This window comes from Aythya ferina (genome assembly GCF_964211825.1).
Source record: "Aythya ferina genome assembly, chromosome: 19".
NCBI lineage: Eukaryota > Metazoa > Chordata > Aves > Anseriformes > Anatidae > Aythya > Aythya ferina.
Window position 1 is genome coordinate 621,937 of NC_140309.1, and position 24,532 is coordinate 646,468.

Here is a 24,532-nt window from a genome sequence, read left to right on the forward strand (position 1 = left end):
AAGAGTAAGAGTTAGGGTAACGGAAAGCGTAAGGGTACGGGTGGAAGTATGTGTTAGAGTATGGGTTATGATAAGGGTAAGGGTTAGGGTAAGAGTAAGTGTAAGGGTATGTTTAAGTGTACGGGTCACTGTAAGTGTTAGAGTAAGGGTTAGGTTAGGGGTAACTGTTAGGGTAATGGTTAGGGTTAATTTTAGGGTTAGTGTGAGGAAAACGAAAAGGTAAGTATTAGGTTAAGGTTAAGAGCAAGTGTAAGGTTTAGGTTAAGGGTAAGGGTTAATGTAAGCGTCCTGGAAAGGGTTCATGTAAGGTTTAGGGTTAGAGTTAGGTTAGGGTTAAGTGTTAGGAAAAGGGTAAGTTGTATGTATAAGAATAAGTGTGAGAGTAAGGGTATTGGTAATGATAAGGGTGAGGGTTAAGGATAAGGTATAAGGATAAGAGTATTTTAATTTTTTAATTCAATTTATTTTAAATTAAAATTTTTTAATTTAATTAATTAATATTTTAATTGTACGAGTAATTGCTAGGGCAAGTTTAAGCGTAAGTGTACATTTAAGTGTTGTTGTGTGGCTTATTGTAAGGGTAAGGTTAAGTGTTAGGGTAATGGTTATGGTTAATTATAGGGTTAGGGTGAGAAAAACGTAAGATTAAGTATTAGCTAAAGGTTAAGGGTAAGGTTAATGTTAAGAGTAAGTGTAAGGTAAGGGTTAGGATAAGAGTAAGAATAAGGGTATGGGTAATGGTAAGGGTGAGGGTTAGGCTAAGGGTAAGTGTAAGGTTTAGATTTACGCTAAGGGTAAGTGTAGCAGAAAGGGTAAGGTTTACGGTAAGGTTTAAGGTTTAGGGTTAGGTTAAGGGGAAGGGGAAGGGGAAGGTAAGGGGAAGGGTTGGAGTAAGGTATAGGGTAAGGGTAAGGTTATGGTTAAAGGAAAGAGTAAGGGTAAGGAAAAAGTAAAGGTAAGGATTTGGGTAATGGTAAGGGTGAGAAGGGTTAGGGTAAGGGTTACGGTAAGGGTTAGGTAACGCAGTGTACAACCTGGGACGTCACACGCAGAGCTGCCTCTGGCAAGGTGAGTGAGGAACAGATGTAGCAGTTGTTGTGTTGTAGGTCTCACTGTTCCTCTAAGCATCCCCTCTTTGTCTTTTAGAGGTGTTGTAGCTGTTTGAAGAGGGTAGATTGAAGCATCTGCCTCGGGGGCTGGTAAGCGGCAGAGGTAAGGGAGCAGATGAGAGTAACTTACCTAGTTGTGCTGTGTCTTTGGATGCTGCATCGGCCTATGCGTTTCTTTTTCTTTCACAGGTGTCTCGCACAGGCTCAAAGGAGCAAACTGCACTCTGAAGAGCTGTGTAAGAAGAGGGGCTGGTCATGAGCTGGGTTGGAGCAGAACGACCAAGTAGCACAAGGTGACTATGAAAGGTGTCCGTCTTGCTTTGCAGGTGCCGTGGCAGGCTCTCCACAGAAGTGGATAAGGATATGAGATAAGGCCAGAGAGCGACAAGGAGCGGCACGTGCAGGGATGGTTTTGAAGCGCTGCGGTGGCTTACTCTTCTGTTCATCAGGTGCCACAGGCAAGGTGGGTTGTAACATCAGTCGTTATATTTGCATGAAAGCAGTTCACTTGAATGCCACAGTGCATCTGAGTAGGGTGTTCTAGCAGAACAAGCTTGTCTGGCACAGCGGTGCCTGATGGCAGTGTATTTCCTCAGGTGAAGAGGTGCCTGAAGCCCCATCCTATCTAGCCTGCACACAATTATCTGAGAATGAAAGCTGCTTTCCAGTAATTCAGAAAGCCAAGTTACGTCTCAGCCTTGAGCATCTCGGGCTTTTGGGCCTGTCTGTAACATTTGGCACCAGCACTAATACTTTTTTTGGCATATGTTTAGCGTTTGGGGCCTGTGTCTGGGATTTGGGCCCTGTCTCGAACCAGTGGGGCTTTGTCCTGGGTTTTGGAGCCTGCCTCTAGAGTTCAGGGCCTGTGATTAGGCTTTTGGGGTCTGTGTCTGGGGGCCGGTATCTGGGGGCAAGGGGGGAGCTGCTTGTAGACCCTTGGGGCCGGCATTGAGGGGGTTGGGAGCTGACTCTACACCTTTGGGGCCTGCTTCTGGGGGCGGGGGGGGGTTGAGACCAGCATCTGGGGGAGGGGTGGGAGCTCTTTGTATTCCTTTGGAGCCTGTGTCGGGGGGCGGGGGGGAAGGGGAGGGTTGGTTGGGAGGTGCTTGTACACTGTTGGAGCCTGGGTTGAGGGAGGAGGTTTGGAGCTGCTTCTACACCTTTGGGCCTGGCATCGGGGGTAGGGGGTTGGGTGCTGGTTGTAGGGGCCTGTGTTTGCGGGGGGGGGGGGGCTTGGGACCTGCGTCTGGGGGAGGGGTGGGAGCTGCTTGTACACCTTTGGGGCCTGCATGTGTGGGGGGTCAGGGCCTGTGTCTAGCGGGCTGGGAACTGCTTGTACAATGTAGGAATCTGTTTCTGCAGGGTGGCTGGGAGCTGTTTGTACAACTTTGGGGCCAGCATCTGGGGGTGGCTGGGAGCTGCCTGTACACTGTAGGGGCCTGTGTTTGTGGGGGGCTTGGGGGCCTCCCTCGGGGCAGGGGGGTGGGTTGGGAGCTGCTTGTATAGGGTAGGGGGCGTGCCTGGCAGGGGTTGGGAGCTGCTTGTAGAATTTGGGTCGCTGTGTCTGGGGGGGCGGTTGGGGCCTGTGTCTCAGGGGTGTTGGGAACTGGTTGTACACCTTTGGGTCCTGTCTCTGGGGGGGAGCTACTTGTACACTTTTGGGGTCTGTATTTGAGGGGGGTTGTGATTCAAAGATCAAAGCCGAAATTCCTTTAAGTGGTATATTCTTTATTGCAGCGCTGGATGCACGGGGGATCTCTCCACCTATCGTGAATACCTAAAGCGGAAAGCAGTCTTGAATTTATACAATCAATCTATCAATATTCTACAAGCACCTATACATATGCATTACCAAACCCCGCCTTCCCTCGCTTCTTATGCTAATTAGCCTTTTGGCACCTTGCGCCTGCGTAGAGCCTTCCAAGAATTGTGGGCAGGGGTCTTTGGGACGTGGGCAGGGGTCTCTGGGAGGAAGACCCCGAGTCTTCCTCACAGTGTACTTTTCACCTTTGGTCAAGAATCTGCTGAATTGGCATGTTTCTTAATTGCGAGAGCTGGTTGTTGCCAATTCTTCCATTTGTTGTATCTTTATAATGAATTCCAATGTCCAGTTTTGAGATTTATAGTCCTTACGTTTGTTTCTCTGTCCGTCTGCCGCTTCCTTATCATGAGTTTCAGTGTCTTGTTTTGAGATATACAGTCCATGTCTGGGGATTGTCCTTGCCTCCCCAATGCCTCCCCAATACCTCCTTAATCAATCCCCCCTTTTCTTTTCCCATGCAAATTCTTTTGCATCAGATACTTTCATTATTTACAGTAACACAACAAAGCAGGCATCTAAACAACATGCACACAAATATTCCTAACACTACTAATACGATTAGAGCAATGAATACTTGTTTCAACCATTGGAAATTGGGCAACCAGGAGGTTAACTTATTCCATATTTCACTAAAACTCCATGAAAGATCATCTTTACTGATCTCATGTAGGATCCTGGTCTGCTTCCATATTTCTTCCAGGTCGGTAGAGATCCTTCCACTCTGATCTACATACATACAACAGCTTGTGTTTATTACTGTACAGACTCCCCCTTGAGTGGCCAGTAACAAGTCTAGGGTCATCTGCTTTTGTAATACTACCTGTGATAAACTAGATATCTCTTCTTGTTGAGCCTTCATAGCATCCAGAATTTTGTTTTCTAACTTCTCTATAATTGCAGAAATATTAACTATTGCCTTTTCCAATTCACTCACTCCTAACCATGTGACAAACCATCACACAAAACTATGAAAAGGGGTGTGTCTCTCTACCAATGGATTGTTAATTTTTCATCTGATTCTCCGGATATGATTTCTCAAGTAACCTTGAGGCACTACATCATGTACTGTCATATTGGGGACTACCGCTCCAAGAGTGCAAGTTCCCTTCCAATTCTCAGGCAAGACCTTACGGGCTGTATCATTGCATAGCCAATACCACCCTTTTCCTTCTGGAACCGTCCAGCTGGTTGAATTTGCCCAGCCGCTAGTCGTACTAATATCAATTGTTCAATTACAAGATGTCTGATTTCCCACATAAGTAGTATCCGTATTTATACAATGCTGTTTTCCTATACCCTTTGGCGGGTTACACCTTTGTACACATACATAATAGGATTCTAACGGCATGAAGCTACTCACTTCTAGTTCCAAAACTTCTTAATATTTTCGACCCCAAGATGTGTTTTCCCACAAATTAGTCCAAGATAAGTTTGCAGGCAAGGGAATCCCGATTAACGATACACCCTTATTCCCATGCTGTGGCAGATGGGTGCATACCCAACAGTTCGTCTTATTAGTTACTTGAGAAATTGTTTGTATTAAGGTCAGGTGTAAGTTCTCATCCCAAGTTGCCCACCCCAAATCCGAGAACCGCACCCCTGCAATCATTAGGATCTGGAAAACCGTAATTTTGTTGGTCCAATTGGAGTGGTGGTCCATATCCTCGCCGGGACCTTCTTCACCCTTGAATTGTGGATCCAAGCTGCTTGCTTCTTAATCTTAATGGCGGTGTGTGTTGTCAGTAATACTTGGTATGCTCCCATCCACTTTCCTTCCATTTTTCCTGCACGGGTTGTCCTGAAAAAGTCTTTATATATATATAATCCCCGAGCTTAAAGGGGTGGATTGGTTGATCCAACCCTCTAGCCCTGGTCCCTAAAACAAATGTATGTACTTTATTTAATTGTATCTGAAGTTCAGTTATATAAGCATATAAATATTCTGATCCTAACTGCATTAGGTCCTCTCCACTAAATAGAAATTGCTACGGCCTTCCATATAAGATTTTGAAGGGACTCAAATTCCCTTTTATTCTAGGTTTGACTCTAATTCCAAGTAATGCTAAAGGGAGGGATTGAGGCCATGACAAATTAGCTTCTTATCCAATTTTAGCTATTTATTGTTTAATTAAATGGTTCATTTTTTCTACCTGTCCACTTGCCTGTGGTCTATAAGGAGTATGCAGTTGCCAATCTATCTTTAGAATCTTACTTATCTGTTCTACCACTTGTGCACAAAGATGTGAAACTCTATCAGAAGACATTGCTACTAGAATCCCAAAGCATGGTATTATTTCATTTAACAAGACTTTAACCACTTCTCTTGCTTTGTTTGTTCGACAGGGAAAGGCTTCAGGCCTTCCTGAAAACGTGTCAGTCAGAACCAGTAAATAATGATACCCCCCTTTTCTAGGGAGTTCTGAAAAATCAATTTGCCACTGTTGCCCCGAATAATTTCCTTTACCGATTATTCCAAATTTTATTCTATCCTTGGTATTGGGGTTATTGTGTAAGCAAATGCTACATTGTTGAGTTACTTGTTTTATCATATCGTCCCACTAATGTCTGACTCGGGCTCTTATGCAGTGTGCCAGCTCCCCAATGCGTTTTATTGTGTTCTGTAAGAACTATGGGCCATGTCAAACTAGAGGGTATTACTATGGGGTTATCTTTTAAATATACTCATCCATCTGGTTTCATTTTACCTTTCAAATCTTCAATTAATTTTAAGTCTTCTTTTGTATAATTTGATATAGTTTGGATTTTACCGTCTGGTATCAAAGACAATGCCTTCACCTCAGTTATTTCAGCTGCCTGCTTAGCCTCTGCCAATCGATTTTCCAATTTCAAAATCGCTGTTCCCCTTTTGGTGTCCCTGACAATGCATGATAGCTACCTTTTCTGGTTGTTTTACAGCCTCTAACAATTTTAAAATTTCTTCAGCATACTTTGTGTTTTCACTGAGCGGTCAGCAATCCATGTTCTTTCCAAATTGCTCCATGAGCATGTACCACGCCGAATGTATATTTAGAATCTGTCCAAATATTTACCCTTTTTCCCGCTGCCAGTTCCAATGCTCTCGTGAGAGCAACTATCTCCGCCTTTTGAGCTGATGTTCCAGGGGGTAAAGGCTTAGACTCGATTACCTGCTGAGTAGTTGTTATAGCATATCCAGCTTTACGTTGTCTTTGCGTAACAAAACTGCTCCCATCCGTGAACCAAGTTTCTTCCGCATCTTCCATGGGCTCCTCCTTAAGGTCTGGTCGGCTGGAATACACAGTCTCTAGAGTTTCTAAACAATCGTGAATCACAGCTTGTGCCGGAGCATCACTAAGAAAAGAGGCTAGATTCACAATATGAATTATCACAATTTCCACGTCGTCCTGTTCTACCAATATTGCTTGATATTTCAAAATCATCAATTCTTGTTTAAGTTGTTTAAAGACTTTTTGTGCTTCTCCAGTCCAGACTAACTTTGACTGGTTAATCTTTTTCAATTCACATAGAGGCTTTACCAATAGTCCATAATTATAAATCCAAAGGCGACACCAACCTGTCATTCCTAAAAAGCTTTGTAGCTCCTTTACTATTTGAGGTTCTGGAGTCCGGCAAATGACTTCCTTATGTTCAGTTCCTAGTTCTCGTTGTCCTTCCGAAATGTCAAATCCCAGATAGGTCACACTTTGTTGAGCCAGCTGGACTTTCTGTCAAGAGACTTGATATCCATTTAAACCCAGAAAATTAAGACGACTTATAGTCCATTGAATACAACTCCCTTTAGTCTCGGTAGCTATTAAGAGATCATCTACATATTGTAACAAAGCACCTTCAGTGTCCGGAGGTATCCATGTTTCAAGTTCCCTTGCTAATTGGTTTCCAAAAATAGTGGGGCTATTCTTGAATCCTTGAGGTAGTAATGTCCACGTAAGCTGCGTCTTTCTGCCTGAATCGGGATTTTCCCATTCAAAGGCGAATAGGTTTTGGCTTTCTGTGGCTAAGCCTAGGCAGAAGAAGGCATCTTTTAAATCCAGTACGGTAAACCAGACTTGACTATTCTTTAATTTAGTCAGCAAAGTATAAGGGTTTGCCACTACTGGATGTATATCCTCAGTGATTTTATTTATGGCCCTCAAATCCTGAACTAGCCTATAGCTTTTTCATCTGCCTTTTTAATTGGCAATATGGGTGCATTGGATTCTGATTCGCATTCAATCAATAATCCATACTGTAAAAATTGATCAATTATCTCTTTAATTCCTTTCCTATCTTCTATCCTCAAAGGATATTACTTAACCTTAACGGGTTTCTCTCCTGGCTTTAATTTAATAATTATTAAGGTCACATTTTTAGCTCTTCCAGGGACTTCGGTAGCCTAAACTCCTGGACATACTTGATCTGTGATCTCTAAAGGTATTTCACTTTTAGGGTCAGTTTGTATTAGTGCCAAGCTTAACACATTTATTACTTGTTCTTCTCCTGTTCTTAATTCCATTTTCCCTTTTTCAAAGACAATTTCTGCTCCTACTTGCTCTAATAAATCTCTACCTAAGAGTGCCCATGAGGAGCTAGGCATAGATAAAAATCTGTGTATGCCCCATTGTTTCCCTAACTTGTACTTCAAAGGTTCACAAAAATAAGCCTTTTCGGTTACACCTTGTCCTGGTTTCAGTTAGAACAGAGTTAATTTTCTTCCTAGTAGCTGGGAGGATGCTATGTTTTGGCTTAGGATGAGAAGAGTGCTGATAACACCCCGATGTTTCAATTGTTGCAGAGCAATGCTTATAGCAAGCCAAGGACATCTCAGCTTCTTGCTCTGTCCTGCCAACAGGCAGGCTGGGGGTGCAGTAAGAGCTGGGAGGGGACAGACCCAGGACAGGTGACCCAAACTAGCCAAAGGGGTATTCCATAGCATCTGACGTCAGGCTAAACAATACATAGGGGTGGCTAGCCAGGGGGAGGGGGCCGGACTGCTCGGGGTTAGGCTGGGCATCGGTCAGCAGGTGGTGAGCAATTGCATTGTGCATCACTTGTTTGTACACATTATTAGTAGTGGTACTATTATCATCATTGTATTATTATTATTATTATTATTATTATTATTATTATTATTATTATTATTACTATTTTGTCGTATTAAACTGTCTTTATCTCAACTCACGGGCTTCACTTTCCATTTCTCTCCCCCGTCCCAGAGAGGGAGGGGGAGGGGGAGCGAACAGCTGCGTGGTGTTTAGCTGCCGGCCGGGTTAAACCACGACACACCTTTTACCCTAACATAATAATTCTGTGAAGGCATTAATGCTTGATTTAGAACTGAATACGTTGCCCCATAGCAATAAGAAATTTCACTTCCATTCCTCCCCTAGCTTCATTATAACCAGTGGAGGATCCGCTAGGGTAGATTCCCCAGGTCCCCGTTATTCCTGTTGAAATCAGGGGTTGATTACCCTAGGAAAAGGCTAGTCAATTTGTCCTCCAAAGCCAGGTCCAAACCGTTTTGTTTTATTTATTTATTTATTTATTTATTTATTTATTTATTTATTTATTTTCATTACATTTCAGAGTTGGTCCAAAAATTCCATAGGGCTTTCTTTTAGACCTGGTTGGAAGCATATTCTCAATTCCCAATTCATCCAGGTTTTAGTATTTACTTAACCGTTCATGATTTTCAGGATGATTCGGGTCTTAGTGGGGGTCGGTCAGGGGAATGCAATTGTCCACAGTTCCCTGAACGGTCCCATCAGCAATCTGAGCTCGCACATGAACTCAGGTTGTTTTAAGAGTGTACCTCTTTTCTGTTTCTGTGACAACTCTCTCAGACCGATCATGGTCCCTTTGCCCTAAAGGGCTAACACCCATGATTTTAAGATCTCTGCCTCGGGCAGAGGCAGAACTATTAACATTCCTACATCCTCTTTCCCTGCTCATTCAACTTCAAACACCTTTAACACTTTCAACAACCCTTTTAACACTTCCTTTATCTTTCTCCAGCCTGTACTTCTCTAATGCCAACATCAAAGGTTCAGTCAGGGGCCAACTTAATTCCCTACCTTTTCCCACCAAGATGCTGAAACATCAGTATACAACATTTCATCCTGTTCTGCTTCTCAAAAAACAACATTAACTGTAGCAAAATATTATAGTTTAAAGTTCCATTTAGGGGCCACTTTTCTCCACATTCCAGCTTATAAAGCGGCCACCACTGATTACGATATTTTATCAATGTTTTCCTGTTCACACTTCCACCGGCAGATCCTCCAATATCCTTCCAGTGACTTAAAACACATCCTAACACACTTTTCTTTAAAATTTCACTGCTTGTTTGCCCCCCCAGTTTCCAGTTTACACTTTCAGAATACACATGTTACTTACAAAAGCGTATCACAAAACGTATCACTCACAAAAATACGGGCACGCAATATCTTTCAGTAGCGATGCCACAAAACTACTATTACCAGCAATATTGCCAAAATCACAGTAACAATAGTCAGAGTCAAATTCCACATGCGATAAGTCAGAAAACCGAACTGTGTAACACCGTAACGATATCTTTCTTATAACAATGCCACGAACCTACTATTACCACCAGGAAAATAGCCAAAATCGCAGTAACAATAACCAGAGTTAAATACCATACTCCATGAGTCAGAAAACCGAAATAGACAGCACAATTCCAGACGGACCTTAAAGCGAGCTCCTTCCTTAAGGTCCCCAAACATGTACTTATGGTGCTAACCACAAAGTATATACCAAACACTGCCTCGCAGAAGATCACCTTCTGACTTACAGACAGTTCCAGATGACCGGTCTACCAGAAAACCAAACCAGAATAGAGAATATACTCACTTACAATGATGGGGTCCTTGTCTGCCTCCGCAGTGATCCGGTGAGTCGAGGAGTCCCTCTGGGAAATCCCGGGGGTACCCTAGGGAGTCGTGTTCCCAGCGGGTCCTGCGGTCCGGCAGAGAGGTTGTCCCATCTGGGTCGCCAAATTCATTCAAAGATCGAAGCCGAAATTCCTTTAAGTGGTATATTCTTTATTGCAGCGCTGGATGCACGGGGGATCTCTCCACCTATCGTGCATACCCAAAGCAGAAAGCAGTCTTGAATTTATACAATCAATCTATCAATATTCTACAAGCACCTATACATATGCATTACCTATCCCCGCCTTCCCTCGCTTCTCATGCTAATTAGCCTTTTGGCACCTTGCTCCTGCGCAGAGCCTTCCAAGAATTGTGGGCAGGGGTCTTTGGGACGTGGGCAGGGCTTTTTGGGAGGAAGACCCCGAGTCTTCCTCACAGTGTACTTTTCACCTTTGGTCAGGAATCTGCTGAATTGGCATGTTTCTTAATTGCAAGAGCTGGTTGTTGCTAATTCTCCCGTTTGTTGTATCTTTATAATGAATTCCAATGTCCAGTTTCGAGAGTTATAGTCCTTACATTCGTTTCTCTGTCTGCCTGCCGCTTCCTTATCATGAGTTCCAGTGTCTTGTTTCGAGATACACAGTCCTTGTCTGGGGATTGTCCTTGCCTCCCCAATAGCTCCTTAATCAGCCTGCACACAATTATCTGAGAATGAAAGCTGCTTTCCAGTAATTCAGAAAGTCAAGTTACGTCTCAGCCTTTAGCATCTCGGGCTTTTGGGCCTGTCTGTAACATTTGGCACCAGCACTAATACTTTTTTTGGCATATGTTTAGCGTTTGGGGCCTGTGTCTGGGATTTGGGCCCTGTCTCGAACCACTGGGGCTTTGTCCTGGGTTTTGGAGCCTGTTTCTAGAGTTCAGGGCCTGTGATTAGGCTTTTGGGGTCTGTGTCTGGGGGCCGGTATCTGGGGGCAAGGGGGGAGCTGCTTGTAGACCCTTGGGGCCGGCATTGAGGGGGTTGGGAGCTGACTCTACACCTTTGGGGCCTGCTTCTGGGGGCGGGGGGGGGGTTGAGACCTGCATCTGGGGGAGGGGTGGGAGCTCTTTGTATTCCTTTGGAGCCTGTGTCGGGGGGCGGGGGGGGGGGGGGGGGGAAGGGGAGGGTTGGTTGGGAGGTGCTTGTACACTGTTGGAGCCTGGGTTGAGGGAGGAGGTTTGGAGCTGCTTCTACACCTTTGGGCCTGGCATCGGGGGTAGGGGGTTGGGTGCTGGTTGCAGGGGCCTGTGTTTGGGGGGGGGGGCTTGGGACCTGCGTCTGGGGGAGGGGTGGGAGCTGCTTGTACACCTTTGGGGCCTGCATGTGTGGGGGGTCAGGGCCTGTGTCTAGCGGGCTGGGAACTGCTTGTACAATGTAGGAATCTGTTTCTGCAGGGTGGCTGGGAGCTGTTTGTACAACTTTGGGGCCAGCATCTGGGGGTGGCTGGGAGCTGCCTGTACACTGTAGGGGCCTGTGTTTGTGGGGGCCTTGGGGGCCTCCCTCGGGGGGGGGGGGGGAGGGTTGGGAGCTGCTTGTATAGGGTAGGGGGCGTGCCTGGCAGGGGTTGGGAGCTGCTTGTAGAATTTGGGTCGCTGTGTCTGGGGGGGCGGTTGGGGCCTGTGTCTCAGGGGTGTTGGGAACTGGTTGTACACCTTTGGGTCCTGTCTCTGGGGGGGGAGCTTCTTGTACCCTTACCATAAGCCGTACTCTAACACATACTTCTACCAGTACCCTTACCCTTACCGTAACCCTTACCTTTACCCTTACTCTTACCCTTACCAAAGCATTACCCTTACCCTTAACGTAAGCCTAAACCTTAACCTTATCCTTACACTTACACTTACCGTAACCCTTACCCTTTCTGCTACACTTACCCTTAGCCTAAATCTAAACCTTACACTTACCCTAACCCTAACACTTACCCTTACCATTACCCATATACTTACTCTTACCCTAACCCTAAATCTTACTCAAACACTTACCCTGACCCTTACATTAACCCTAAACCGTACCCTAAAACTTACACTTACTCTTAACCCTAACCTTACGCTTAACCTTAACCTACTACTTACCCTTTCTTATCCGTCACCCTACACCTAAAATTAACCCTAACCATTACCCTAACACTTACCCTTACCCTAACCCAAACCCTAATCCTAACTCTAAACCTTACCCTGACTTGTACACTTATCCTTATCCTTACACTTACCCTAACACTTACCCTTACACTTATCCTTATACATATAACTTACCCTTACCCTAAAACTTAACCTTAACCTAACTCTAACCCTAAACCTTACCTTAACCCTTACTCTGACCCTTACATTAACCCTTACCCTTACCCTAAAACTTACTCTTAACCTTAACCTTACCCTTAACCTTAACCTTAACCTAATACTTACCCTTCTGTTTCCCTCAACCTAACCCTAAAATTAACCCTAACTATTACCCTAACACCTACCCTTACCCTAACCCTTACTCTAACCCTTACAATGACCCGTACCCTTACACATACACTTACCCTTACTCTTACCCTAAACCTTACCCTTACCATAAGCCATATTCTAACAAATTCTACCCGTACCCTTACCCTTACCGTAATCCTTACCCTTTATGTTACCCTAAACCTTACCCTTACCCTAACACTTACCCTTATCGTAAACCTTACCCTTTCTGCTACATTTACCATTAGCCTAAATCTAAACCTTACACTTACCCTTACCTTAACCCAATACTTACCCTTACGTTTCCCTCACCCTAACCCTAAAATTAACCCGAACCATTATTCTAACACTTACCCTTACCCTAACCCTAACCCTTACTCTAACCCTTACCCTGACCCATACCCTTACACTCACCCTTACCCTTACATTACCCTAACTCTTACCCATACCATAACCCATACCCTAACACATATTTTTACCCTTAACCTTACCGTTACCCTTACCCTTACTCTATCCGTTACCCTTACGCTTACCCTTAACATAAACCTTACCATTAATCTTACCCTTACGCTAACCCTTACCCTTACCCTATCCCTTACACTTATCCTTATCCATACCCTTAACCTTACCCCAACCCTTACCCTTAAGCTGAACCTAACCCTAAACCTTACCCCAAACCTTTCCCTGAACCTTACATTAACCATAACCCTTAACCTAAACCTTACACTTACTCTTAACCTTAACCTTACCCTTAACCTTAAGCTAGTACTTAACCTTACATTTTTCTCACCCTAATCCTAAAATTAACCCTAACCATTACCCTAACACTTAACCGTTACACTTACCCTTATTCTATCCGTTACTCTTACACTTTCCCTTAACATAAACCTTACCCTTTACCTTACCCTTACCATAAGCCATACATCAACACTTACATGTACACTTACGCTTACACTTATCCTAGGAATTACTCGTACAATTACCCTTAACCTAACCATAAACATTAAGGATCAGCTTAAGGGTCACCCTTAAGGTTAACGTTATCCTAACACTTACACTTAAGTTCATGGTAAGGGTTAGAGTAAGGGTAAGTGTTAGGGTAATGGTTAGGCTAATTTTAGGTTTAGGGTGAGGGAAACGGAAGGGTAAGTATTAGGTTAAGTTTAAGGATAAGGTTAAGAGTTATGGTAAGGGTTAGGTTTAATGTAAGGGTAAGGGTTTGGGAAATGTTTAGGATAACGGTAAGAGAAGGGATAATGGTAAGGGTAAGGATGATGTTTAGTGTAAGGGTTAGATTTAGTTAAGGGTAAGGGTTAGTGTAAGTTTAAGAGTAAGGGTAAGTGTAAGGGTATGTGTAAAAGTACGGGTCATTGTAAGGGTTTGAGTAAGGGTTAGGGTAAGGGTAAGTGTTAGGGTAATGGTTAGGGTTAATTTTAGGGTTAGGGTGAGGGAAACGTAAGAGTAAGTATTAGGTTACAGCTAAGGTTAAGGTTAAGAGTAAGTGTAAGGTTTAGTGTAAGGATTAGGGTTAATGTAAGGGTCAAGGTAAGGGTTGGGGTAAAGGTTTAGGTAAAGGGTAAAAATATGTATATTGTAAGGGTGAGGGGTTAGGGTAATGGTTAGATTTTAGTTAGATTTAGGTAAGGGTGAGGGTTCGGGTAAGGTTTAGAATTAGGCAAAGGGTAAGTGTAGCAGAAAGGGTAAGGTTTAGGATAAGGGTAAGTGTTAGGATAAGGGTAAGGTTTAGGGTTAGCTTAATAGTAAGGTTAAGGGTAATTGTACGAGTAATTGCTAGGGTAAGTGCAAGCGTAAGTGTACATGTAAGTGTTGTTGTATGGCTTATGGTAAGGGTAAGGTCAAGGGTAAGGTTTATGTTCAGGGTAAGCGTAAGGGTAACGGATAGAGTAAGGGTAAGGGTAAGGTTAAGGGTAACGGTAAGGTTAAGGGTACAAATATGTGTTAGGTTATGGGTTATGGTATGGGTAAGAATTAGGGTAAGTATAAGGGTAAGGGTAAGTGTAAGGGTACAGGTCAGGGTAAGGTTTAGAGTAAGGGTTAGGGTTAGGGTAAGGTTAAATGTTAGGGTAATGGTTAGGGTTAGTTTTAGGGTTAAAGTCAGGAAAACGTATGCGTAAGTATTAGGTGAATGTTAAGGGTAAGGTTAAGGTTAAGAGTAAGGGTAAGGTTTAGGGTAAGGGTTAGGGTTAATGTAAGGGTCAGGGTAAGGGTTGGGGTAAGGTTTAGGGTAAGGGTTAGGTTAAGGATAAATGTTAGGGTAAGGGTAAGGTTAATGGTAACCGTAAGTGTAAAGGTAAGGGTTACGGTAAGGGTAAGAATAAGGGTATGGGTAATGGTAAGGGTGAGGGTTAGGCTAAGGGTAAGTGTAAGGTTTAGATTTCGGCTAAGGGTAAGTGTAGCAGAAAGGGTAAGCTTTAAAGTAAGGTTTAAGGTTTAGGCTTAGGTTAAGGGTAAGGGTAAGGGTACGGGTCAGGGTAAGGGTTAGAGTAAGGGTTTGAGTATGGGTAAGGGTAAGGGTTAGGATAAGTGTAAGGGTGCAAGCAAGGATTAGGGCAAGAGTAAGTGTAAGGGTAATAGAAAGGGTTAGGGTAAGTTTAAGGGTAAGGGAATGTGTTAGGATATGTTTTAGGGGAAGCAGAAGGGTAAGGGTTAGGTTAAGTGTAAGGGGAAGGGGAAGGTAAGGGGAAGGGTTGGAGTAAGGTATAGGGTAAGGGTAAGGTTATGGTTAAAGGAAAGAGTAAGGGTAAGGAAAAAGTAAAGGTAAGGATTTGGGTAATGGTAAGGGTGAGAAGGTTTAGGGTAAGGGTTACGGTAAGGGTTAGGTAACGCAGTGTACAACCTGGGATGTCACACGCAGAGCTGCCTCTGGCAAGGTGAGTGAGGAACAGATGTAGCAGTTGTTGTGTTGTAGGTCTCACTGTTCCTCTAGGCATCCCCTCTTTGTCTTTTAGAGGTGTTGTAGCTGTTTGAAGAGGGTAGATTGAAGCATCTGCCTCGGGGGCTGGTAAGCGGCAGAGGTAAGGGAGCAGATGAGAGTAACTCACCTAGTTGTGCTGTGTCTTTGGATGCTGCATCGGCCTATGCGTTTCTTTTTCTTTCACAGGTGTTTCGTACAGGCTCAAAGGAGCAAACTGCACTCTGAAGAGCTGTGTAAGAAGAGGGGCTGGTCATGAGCTGGGTTGGAGCAGAACGACCAAGTAGCACAAGGTGACTATGAAAGGTGTCCGTCTTGCTTTGCAGGTGCCGTGGCAGGCTCTCCACAGAAGTGGATAAGGATATGAGATAAGGCCAGAGAGCGACAAGGAGCGGCACGTGCAGGGATGGTTTTGAAGCGCTGCGGTGGCTTACTCTTCTGTTCATCAGGTGCCACAGGCAAGGTGGGTTGTAACATCAGTCGTTATATTTGCATGAAAGCAGTTCACTTGAATGCCACAGTGCATCTGAGTAGGGTGTTCTAGCAGAACAAGCTTGTCTGGCACAGCGGTGCCTGATGGCAGTGTGTTTCCTCAGGTGAAGAGGTGCCTGAAGCCCCATCCTATCTAGCCTGCACACAATTATCTGAGAATGAAAGCTGCTTTCCAGTAATTCAGAAAGCCAAGTTACGTCTCAGCCTTTAGCATCTCGGGCTTTGGGGCCTGTCTGTAACATTTGGCACCAGCACTAATACTTTTTTTGGCATATGTTTAGCGCTTGGGGCCTGTGTCTGGGATTTGGGCCCTGTCTCGAACCACTGGGGCTTTGTCCTGGGTTTTGGAGCCTGCCTCTAGAGTTCAGGGCCTGTGATTAGGCTTTTGGGGTCTGTGTCTGGGGGCCGGTATCTGGGGGCAAGGGGGGAGCTGCTTGTAGACCCTTGGGGCCGGCATTGAGGGGGTTGGGAGCTGACTCTACACCTTTGGGGCCTGCTTCTGGGGGCGGGGTGGGGTTGAGACCAGCATCTGGGGGAGGGGTGGGAGCTCTTTGTATTCCTTTGGAGCCTGTGTCGGGGGGCGGGGGGGGGGGGGGAAGGGGAGGGTTGGTTGGGAGGTGCTTGTACACTGTTGGAGCCTGGGTTGAGGGAGGAGGTTTGGAGCTGCTTCTACACCTTTGGGCCTGGCATCGGGGGTAGGGGGTTGGGTGCTGGTTGCAGGGGCCTGTGTTTGGGGGGGGGGCTTGGGACCTGCGTCTGGGGGAGGGGTGGGAGCTGCTTGTTCACCTTTGGGGCCTGCATGTGTGGGGGGTCAGGGCCTGTGTCTAGCGGGCTGGGAACTGCTTGTACAATGTAGGAATCTGTTTCTGCAGGGTGGCTGGGAGCTGTTTGTACAACTTTGGGGCCAGCATCTGGGGGTGGCTGGGAGCTGCCTGTACACTGTAGGGGCCTGTGTTTGTGGGGGCCTTGGGGGCCTCCCTCGGGGGGGGGGGGGGAGGGTTGGGAGCTGCTTGTATAGGGTAGGGGGCGTGCCTGGCAGGGGTTGGGAGCTGCTTGTAGAATTTGGGTCGCTGTGTCTGGGGGGGCGGTTGGGGCCTGTGTCTCAGGGGTGTTGGGAACTGGTTGTACACCTTTGGGTCCTGTCTCAGGGGGGGAGCTACTTGTACACTTTTGGGGTCTGTATTTGAGGGGGGTTGGGAGCTTCTTGTGCACTTTTGGACCTATGTTTAGGCTGGTTGGGAGTTGCTCATGCATTCTAGGTGCCTCCCTTTTGAGAAGGGTTGGGGCCTGCATCTGTGGGTGTTTGGGAGCTGCTTGTACACTATAGGGGCCATGGTCTTGGAGGGGGGTCTGGGCTGTTTATACACCTTTGTGGCCTGTGTTTGGGGGGGGGGGGGGGGGGCCTGTGCCTGGGGAAGTTGGGAGCTGTTTGTTCACTCTAGGAGCCTCCATTTGGGGGTCTTTGGGGCCTCCCTTTGAGGGGGAGGGAGTTGGGAGTTGGTTGTACACCTCCGCATCCCGTGTCTTGGGGGGGGGTGGGGGGAGTGGGACCGGTCTCTGAAGGGGCGGGTTGTGAGCTGCTTGTACACCTGTGTCGGGGGGAGGGTAGGGGGGTTGGCGGGGGTCGGGTCCGGGTCTTGGGCCAGTGTCTGGGTGGAGTCCAGTTCTTGGGAGGGGGTGGTGGGGTAGGAGCTGCTTGTGGGCAGTTGGGGTCTGCATCTGGGTGTGGTTGGTGCCTGCTTCTGTTGGCAGTTTGGGGCCTGCTTGTAGACTTGTGCAGCCTGGGTTTGGGGGCTTTTCTGTAACGTTTGGGGCCTGCATTTTTGCTTTGGGATGCATCTTGAGCTTTTGAGGCCTAGCAGTAGCATTTGGGGCCTGCATCTGGGGCTTTTCTGTAGCATTTTGGTTGCGTATTTGTGATTTGGGGCCTGTATCGTGGGTTTTGCCTTTTTTGTAGTTTCCATCTTTGTGTGTGTGTGTTTCGTTGTTGGTTGTCTGGGGTTAGGGGCAGTTTGGGGTTTGGATTAAGGTCAGTGTCATTAGCGTTAGGGGGTTGATAATAAGGGTTAGGGTTGTGGTTAGAGTTGTTAGGTTTAAGGGGAATAAGGATTTCAGGGTAAGGGGATCAAGGTTGTGGGAATAAAAATGTTGTTTTTGCGCAGTTACATCCTGTAGAGGGAAGGAAGGTGGTATTGAGATATGCTTGCAGTGATAAGACAGCTTAACAGTGTGAAATGAGTTCGTCTGATTCGTGTCAATATGGAACAATGCTAGGGCCGCATGATATGATGAAAAGTCTGAGAAAACCAGAGTGGTTAATATATATAGTTCTTGAATCTTGCAAAGGAATGGTCCAGCAATTCGGGTCAATAGGGGATAAGAGAACAAAGGGGTTTCAGAATAACTGCTAACTATTACAACTGTTGCATGGGACACTATGCAAGTGTCTGCCATCCAGCCAAGATGGACAAAGGAGATGGACAAGAGAAAAGCCTGGGAGGAAGACTACGAGCCTTCAGTACGAGCGGCCCCCAGAGGGACCACCGGAGACTGATAACGCCTGCACCAGTGGGAGGGTTTGGATTCTGGGAACTAATTAGAATAACCCTGCCTTTTGTAGAAGTAGTAATGAATATGTATTAGCCTAGCAGCATAAAAACCAGCCGCCTGATGTAACTTGTGTGCGTCTTGGTGGAGCAGAGACTCCTGGCGCACCCAGCGCTGCTTGCTTACCTCTATTCATTTAATAAATTGTAAATTTCAATTGCAATCCTATTTGGGACCCAGTCATTTATTACAAGCGGGCGCTCGTCCGGGAGGGCTTTGGTTCCTGATTTCTGGTTTGATCTAGGAGAGGCACCCCCACCATTTGGTGGCTGCTGTTTGAGTCAGGTCGGAACTAATGGCATCTTAAACCTGAATAAAGGTAAGCAAAGTTTCTGATTCTTTTTTTCAGCTCCCTTGCCAGCTGCAGCACTATATTTTGCCCATAATTGTGTGTGTGAAGATCCGAACGAAGATGACGGAGTCGTAAGCATTTAAAGCGTATACCGTTTGGTTGGGTGGGGTTCGGTTGCCTGTGTGTGTAAGAGTGTGACTGAGATGGAACTTAGTTCCGAAGCGATTGTGGAGGTCTTCTAACCGCGGTTCCAATCTCCCGCGAGGGACTTGGCCGGTGAAGGACCGAAGGGATTCCTATAGGATTTGTGGGTGTGTGATAGGTCCTCGACCCCCTGCAAGACACTCTTACTAAGGTAACCAAGGGCTGTGGGAATTGCCAGAGTAAAATTCCTAGATGGGTCAGACAAAATCGAAGACCAGAGACCGGAAGAAAGGGAGCAAATTACCAGTCATACCACCAGAAAGTCCATTAGGAATAACGATTAGAAATTGGAATGATAGGGACCCCAGAAAAGGAAAAAGTAAATTAAAAATGGTCCAGTATTATGTGACAGAATGGCCAAAGGAGCCTTTAAGACTACATGTCTTTTGGCCTGTTTTTGGATCCTTCAAAGACTGGATTTGCCAGGCCTTAAATATCCATGTTAATTCAAAGGAAGCTTTTAGCCAGGAAGAAAGCGATTATGCAGGATTATGGATCAGGAGGACTTCAGGTCCTTTTCCAGCCTCAATATTTACACTAAAAGCAGGTAAGAAATTTGAAGAACAAGAAGAACATGAAAAAGAAAAAGAAGATAAACGTGAGCCGTTGGATAAGCTACCACCTCCATATCCTAACAATCCACTCCCGGCGGCTCCCCCTCCGGTGGCTGTGGTATCGCCACCAGTACCACCGTTGCCCCAGCTTCCACCACCAACAGCACCAGAATTAGACTGACCTCCGGCCGCATGCAGGAGAAGTAGGACGGATGTATCTGAGAGGGCTTCTCTATATCCCTTAAGGGAGGTAACTGGTGTATAACTGGTGCGCGTCTTGGTGGAGCAGAGACTCCCGGCGTACCCAGCACTGTTTGCTTACCTCTATTCATTCAGTGAATTGTAAACTTTGATTGTAATCCTATTTGGGACTTTTATTTATTATAACAGACAACCTTGTAAAACGCAGACAACCAGAATCCTTACAGCAATTAGGTGGAAATCACGGCGTAAGAAACATTACCACCTCAAAGAGTAAAAACCTCAAAAGAAATGTGACTTGTAACAGGCCAGCAGCTGTGTATTTTCTGTGAAGCACCAGCTAGATTATGAACCTTGAATAGCACAGTTAAAGGGGAAACAGGGGAGGGTCCCGGTCCTCGGCAGAAAAAAAAAGTGTATAAACTGTGTATGGAATTAGTAGGCACCCTCCTGCTTGTGGGACACCCGCCATTGTAATCTCGAATAATAATGCTACTGTACTGAGATCCTCGACTCAGCCTATGCTATTTGCTACAGATTGATTCAGGGTTTTAAGGTTTCAGGGATTGGGCACTAGGGTTGGGTTTCAGGGTAAGGGGTTTCAGGGTTTATGTTTAGGATTTTAAGGTTTTTAGGGTTGGAGTTTTAACGGTTAGGGTTTTAAGGATTTGGGGGTTAGGGTTTTAAGGGTTTCAGGGTTAGCGTGTTAGGGTATTAGAGTTTTTTGGGTTGTAGTGTTGATATGTTTTTTAGGGTTAGAGTCTTAAGGTTTTATTTTTGGTCAGTTATTTACGGTTAGGGTTTTAAGATCTTTTTTTTGTTTTGTTTTGTTTTTTTTTTTCAGGTTAGTTTCTCCAGGTCCAGGGTTTTGAGTATCCTAATTTTGGGGGTTTGGATTTTGAGCATCTTAATTTTTGGGGTTAGGCTTTTGTGTGCCCTAATTTTTTGGGATAGGCTTTCAAGCATCCTAAGTAGTTGGGTTAGGGTTTTGAGCATCTTAATATTTTGGGTCTGGGTAATGAGCATCCTCAGTTTTCAGGATAGGGTTTTGAGCATCTTAATGTTTCCAGGATAGGGTTTGGAGCGTCCTAATGTTTTGGGTTGGGGCTTTGAGCGTCCTAATGTTTTTGGGTTAGGGTTTGGAGCGTCCTAAATTTTGAGGATAGGGTTCTGAGCATCTCAGTGTTTCCAGGATAGGGTTTTGAGCGTCCTAAGTATTTGGGATAGGTCTTTGAGCTTCCTAATGTTTTCCGGATAGGGTTTGGAGCATCTTAATGTTTTGGGTTTGGGTTTTGAGCGTCCGAATGTTTTTGGGTTAGGGCTTGGAGCATCCTAATGTTTTTGGGTTAGGGCTTTGAGCGTCCTGTTTTCGGGATAGGGTTTTGAGCGTCCAAAGTTTTTGGGTTTGGGTTTTGAGCGTCCAAAGTGTTATAAGTTGCCCCCTTAATTAATTTTCAGAGAGCATTGTATTAATCATAGAAAGGAATTTATTGAGTAAGCAAACATCAAGCAAAACAGCACTGGGCAGCCGGGGAGTCTCAGCTCCGCCAACGGCAAGCACCTCACCCCTGCCAGGGTCCCTTTTTATACCTTGCTAATTCTGGGATTACTCAGCACATCCTGGTATATTCTGCGACTGCGCGCACTGTTGCTATGTTCCCTCAACATAACCCTAAAATTAACCGTAACCATTACCCTAACACTTATCCTTACCTAACCCTAACCCTAACACTTACTCTAACTTTTAGCCCTGACCCATAACCTTAGACTTCCCCTACCCTTACCCTTACTCTTCCCCTTACCCTAACCCTTACCCTTACACTTACGGTTACCATTAACCTTACCCTTACCCGAACACTTACCCTTACCCTATCCCTTACACTAATCCTTATCCATACAACTTCCGCTTACCCTAACACTTAACCTTAACCTAACCCTAACCCTAAACCTTACCTGAACCCTTACCCTGACCCTTACATTAACCCTAACCCTAAAACTTAACCTTAACCTTACCCTTAACCTTAACCTAATACTTACCCTTACTTTTCCCTCACCCTAACCCTAAAATTAACCCTAACCATTACCCCAACACTTACCCTTACCCTAACCCTTACCCTTACCATAACCCATACTCTAACACATACTTCTACCCGTACCCGTACCCTTACCGTAACCCTTACCCTTACCGTTACCGTAACCCTTACCCTTACCCTATCCCTTACCCTTACCCTAACCCTAAATCTTACCCTTATCCTAACACTTACCCTTACCGTAAACCTTACCCTTTCTGCTACACTTACCCTTAGCCTAAATCTAAACCTTACACTTACCCTTAGCCTAACCCTCGCCCTTACCATTACCCATACCCTTATTCTTACCCTTACCGTAATACTACGGTTACCATTAACCTTACCCTTACCCTAACACTTATCCTTAACCTAACCCTTACCCTAAACCTTACCCCAACCCTTACCCTGACCCTTACATTAACCCTAACCTCTACCCTAAACCTTACACTTACTTTTAACCTTAACCTTACCCTTAACATTAACTTAATACTTACGCATACGTTTTCCTGACTTTAACCCTAAAACTAACCCTTACCCTAACCCTTACACTTACCCTAACCCTAACCCTAACCCTTACTCTAACCCTTACCCTGACCTGTACCCTTACACTTACCCTTACCCTTATACTTACCCTAATTCTTACCCATACCATAACCCATACCCTAACACATATTTGTACCCTTAACCTTACCCTTACCCTTACTCTATCCGTTACCCTTACGCTTACCCTTAACATAAACCTTACCCTTGACCTTACCCTTACCATAAGCCCTACAACAACACTTACATGTACACTTACGCTTACACTTACCCTAGCAATTACTCGTACAATTACCCTTACCCTTACCCTTAACCGAAGCCGAAACCTTAAACCTTACAGTAAACCTTACCCTTTCTGCTACACTTACCCTTAGCCTAAATCTAAACCTTACACTTACCCTTACTGTAACCCTCACCCTTACTGTTGCCAATACCCTTACTCTTACCCTTACCCTAACCCTTCTCCTTACACTTACTGTTACCTTTAACATTACCCTTACCCTAACACTTACACTTATCCTTATCCATGCCCTTACCCTTACCCTAATCCTTACCCTTAACCTAACCCTAACCTTAAACCTTACCCCAGCCCTTACCCTGACCCTTACATTAACCCTAACCCTTACCCTAAAAGTTACACTTACTCTTAACCTTAACCTTACCCTTAACTATTACCCTAACACTTACCCTTATGTTTCCCTCACCCTAACCCTAAAATTAACCCTAACCATTACCCTAACACTTACCCTTACCCTAACCCTTACCCTTACCATAACCCATATCCTAACACGTACTTGTAGCCTTAACTTTACCATTCCCCTTACCCTTACCTTTACTGTCTCCGTTACCCTTACACTTACACTTAACATAAACCTTAAAGTTAACCTAACCCTTGTTATAAATGGCTCAGGATTCAAATTAGGATTAAATAAAAAAATAGGATTTATTGAAAGAATATAAAGGAATAGAGGTAAGCAAACAGCGCTGGGTGCACCGGGAGTCTCCGCTCCACCAGGACGCACACCAGTTACATCAAGCAGCTGATTTTTATGCTCCTAGACTAATACATATTCATTACTACTTCTAAAAAAAATAGATTATTAAAATTAGCTTCCGGGGTGCAGTCCCTCCTACTGGAGCATGCGCAGTCTCCTCTGGGGTCTCTTCTGGGGGTCTCTAGGGGTCTTTCATGCTGAAGGCTCGTAGTCTTCCTCTCCCCCTTTGTACTTACTTGGCACCATACCAAGTTTATAGAACATTCTCTTCAAGACTTGTCTCCCAGCCGTCCTTCAGCTTCTTTTTCCTTCCTCTTAATCTCTCGGCCCCCCTAACCAGATACCAAAGATCCGCATAGTATCCCATAACAGTCACTAGTTGTTATCAGTTGTTCTGAAACTCCCAGACATCAAACACAAACAGCTTCACGAGTAATTAAAACATTCTTCCCCAGCCATTCACAGACACATCTATAGCAGTGTTAGAAATAGAAGTCCGGAATAACAAAAGCAAACAGGTTCATAAATTTAAGGAGTGATAAATTGACTAGAATGAGGGGGAGACTGGGACACACTGCAGCTGAGGTTCAAGAATTAAATTGCCAGTGCAGGGCCCAGAGGCAGACAGGATTCAAACAGAATTGTTCTTTATGGACACGAATTGTTAAAACATTCCTCACAATCCCTTATCTTCTTTTTAACATCCCCAATTCGTGTCTCTTCTGTTATTAATAATTGGATTTCATCAGTTTGTTCTTGGAGGGTCCAATTCTTAAGCATCATAATTGACATATTCCCTTCTTTTTTTAATGAAGTTATTACAAATGTACTATTTATCACCCGGTGTATTAATAATGTAAGACAAGGTATCATACAAGGTACAAATAATAACGTAATTACACCACATAACAATAAAAATAACACTCTTTTGACCCATGGTCCACCAGGCAGCCATGAAAATAAATCCCATTCCATATCCTTCCAGGTTTGTGTTTGCTCGCTCACCTCCCCCCTCCTTCTCTGGGATGGGAGAGAGAAATGGGAAAGTGAAGCCTGTGAGTTGAGATAAAAACAAGAAGATAATAACAATAATGATGATAATAGTACTACTAGTAATAATGTGTACGAAACAAGTGATGCACAATGCAATTGCTCACCACCTGCTGTCCGATGCCCAACCTAACCCCGAGCAGTCCGGCCCTCCTCCCAGCCTGCCTGCTGGCAGGACAGTGAGAAGCTGAATTTGGCTTGGTCCTTGGCTTGGTGTAAGCACTGCTCTGTAACAATTAAAAACAATTAAAACATCAGCATATTATTAACATTCTTCTCATCCTAAACCAGAACATAACATTCTATCAGTTACTAGGA

At 44.9% G+C, this 24,532-nt stretch overlaps 1 long non-coding RNA gene across 1 annotated transcript; it reads left to right on the forward strand.

Moving 5' to 3' along the window:
• The first annotated feature begins 15,248 nt into the window (after positions 1-15,248).
• LOC311421266 lies at positions 15,249-18,472 on the forward strand. Its single transcript, XR_014684771.1, has 4 exons — positions 15,249-15,313; positions 15,400-15,446; positions 15,537-15,673; positions 18,147-18,472. It is a non-coding gene; the product is annotated as an uncharacterized lncRNA (long non-coding RNA).
• Positions 18,473-24,532: the final 6,060 nt, after the last annotated feature.